At 43.8% G+C, this 2719-nt stretch overlaps 1 pseudogene; it reads left to right on the forward strand.

Annotated features, from left to right (window-relative positions):
• The first annotated feature begins 2079 nt into the window (after positions 1-2079).
• Positions 2080-2205, forward strand: LOC102866027 (annotated as a pseudogene).
• Positions 2206-2719: the final 514 nt, after the last annotated feature.

Consider the following 2719-nt stretch of genomic DNA (forward strand, 5'->3'; position numbering starts at 1 on the left):
TGGATCAACCAGCTTGCTCATGAGATCAGGTAGCTTTGTTAGGTTAATATTTTGGCTAATGGCAGATATAAGGTTAACTAGAGAAAATCTTCCTGTAGAAAAAGCTTTCTAAAATAGATAAGTAGAAAGGGTTGGTGGTGGAGTAGGGAAAGGGTGGCTTTAAAAAAAAAGAAAAAACAAACAAACAAACAAAAAAACCCCAAAACCCAAAACCAACCAAACAACAGGTGGGCAACAACATTGAATATTGGTCTTTCTAACTGGTAAATGTCTTTCATTTACTCTTTTCTGTAGAATGTTTGTCTGTCAGATATTATTATATATAATTAAAAATTGAGACAGACTAGGAAGAAGGATTAGCCATCCACTTCTGAAACTATAGGTCTTCGAAAACCCTATGTACAATAGAGCAAATGGTGAAGAGATTGAGATAGTTAACAGTTTTCGTTTACTTGGCTCCACAGCCAGCATTCTTGGTAACAGCAGCCAGGAAATCAGGAGACGAATTGCATTGGGAAAGTCAGCTGTGAGGGACCTCTCAAGAGTACTGAAGTGCAACGACGTTAGGCTGGAGACTAAGATACGCCTGATCCGGGCTACAGTCATTGCAATTACGTGCTATGCATCGGAGAGTTGGACAGTGAATAGGGATGATAGAAAGAGAATTGATGTCTTTGAGTTGTGGTGCTGGAGAAGAGTGTTGAATACACCATGGACTGCTAGGAGAACAAACGGGTTTGTCTTGGAGAGGGTGAAGCCAGAATGTTCCCTGGAGTCAGGGATTCTGAAGATTCATCTGTCATACTTTGGGCATGTTGCAAGGAGGGACTGGTCCTTGGAGAGGGACATCATTTTTGGGAGCGTGGAGGGATGGCGCAGGAGAGGAAGACCCTCGATGAGATGGATCGATTCTGTGAGTGGAGTGGTGGGAATGAATGTGTTTGAGACAGCAAGGTTGGAGCAGAATAGAACCGTGTTTAGGGCTCTTGTACATAGGGTCACTATGAGTCGCAAAAGACTCGATGGCACGTAACAACAACAGCAACATTTTCCATCTTAGTAAGTATCCATTGCTATGTTCTTTCTTAAGGATGTGAAACAATTCCGAAAAGACTAGAACAAGTAAGAGGCTATTTACAGGACCTTGGAGCCAAGCAAGGCTCACTGAATAGTCTTGAAAACCAGGTGGAACAAGAGAAAGAAAGTATACAGGCAGTCTCTGGGTTACAAGGAAGGTCAGTACCTATGTCTTTAAGTGGAATGTGGGAGTCAAAACAGATGCCTATCTGGTGGCCTAGTGGTAAGAAGCTGTGCTGCAATCCCAAAGGCACACAGTTCAAATCCACCAGCAGGTCCATGGGAGAAGGATGGGCAATCTTTGAAAACCCTCTGGAGGGTCAGCAGTGGGTCGGTTCCGATTCAACAGTACACAACAGCAACACAGATAAACTGAATCAAAATCTGCAGTATTTTATATAAGAATTACCTGAAAATCTATAGAAATCATACCTGTTCACTGTAGGCTCTGCCTGGTTATATCCAGGGCTCTGGGGACCTGTGGCTGTGAGCCAATCCCAAAGGCACATGATTTGAATCCATCAGTGGCTCAGCAGGGAAGGGCTAAACAATCTCCTCCCAGGGGATTTACTGCCTCTGAAAACCCACTGGACCGTCAGCTATGGGTTGGTTCTGACCTGATGGCACACAATTAAAAAAGGCAAATTTTAAGTGATAGCTTGAACTAGAATGAACTGGTTCAGAGTCCTGAATTAGTGCAAGAAAAGACTCAAAGCCTTCTCAAGGATTTAAAAGTAAAGGAGATTTTTAAGAAAATGTGTTGCAAATAGGGATTAATTTGATCATTTCACTGCATAGCCAGTGTCCTGTGGTCTGCTCCACTTCTCCACCAAGAATCTTTATCTCTCTGATAAATTCTGTTTGCATAAGGAGTAGAATCTTGCCTCTTCATTTTTGATTAGGTTTGTCAAGAACTCTCAACATCTGGGGTCCTTAAAATGTATTTCTCTGGGGGAGGCAGGCTGGGATCAGCCTGGCAGTTGCTGTGGGCCCACTGACATCATGCTCCAGTTCCTGCACATCCTTGGAATGTACCTGGCTCAGAACTATGAGATACCAAACCTGGCCAAAAAGCTTGAGGACATCAAGAAGGACTTGGATGCCTAGAAGAAGCCACCTAGCTCATGAGGGCCCCCTGCTGTAGGCCCTCTGGGTCCCCATGGATCATCCCTCCCCAAGAGCCTCCTCACCCTCGAACCAGTGGCGTGTGGTCATCACAGCCTCAGCGAGGTTCCTCTCTGCTGGCTCCTGGGTTGCATTAGAGCAAAAATGGGGCCTCTGATAGAGAGCTCCGCCACCTCCCCACATGCTCTCTCCTCAACCTTGTTCCAGAAGGTGAGAGAGCCCAAGACTGGATTACGGTGCTAGATAGTAAACATAACCTTCAAATTGTCTCCTCTTCGTTCCTTGGATTACTACTACCTTTTCAAAAGAAAACTTGAGTTCTGTTTTCTTGATCCTATAAAGAGAATGCTGTTTTGATAGATGATACATAGATAGATAGATAGATAGATAGATAGATAGATAGATAGATAGATAGATAGAAGTATTTCTCTGGTGATCACCAAGAGGATGAGATGAGGCTTCCTAGGTTCTCCACAAGACTGTAGAAAGAACAGCAGTTAATGAACTCTTTTCTCCC

The sequence above is a fragment of the Elephantulus edwardii genome, unplaced genomic scaffold, assembly GCF_000299155.1.
Source record: "Elephantulus edwardii isolate Elephantulus edwardi_28Jun2011 unplaced genomic scaffold, EleEdw1.0 scaffold00032, whole genome shotgun sequence".
In the NCBI taxonomy this organism is placed as follows: Eukaryota; Metazoa; Chordata; class Mammalia; order Macroscelidea; family Macroscelididae; genus Elephantulus; species Elephantulus edwardii.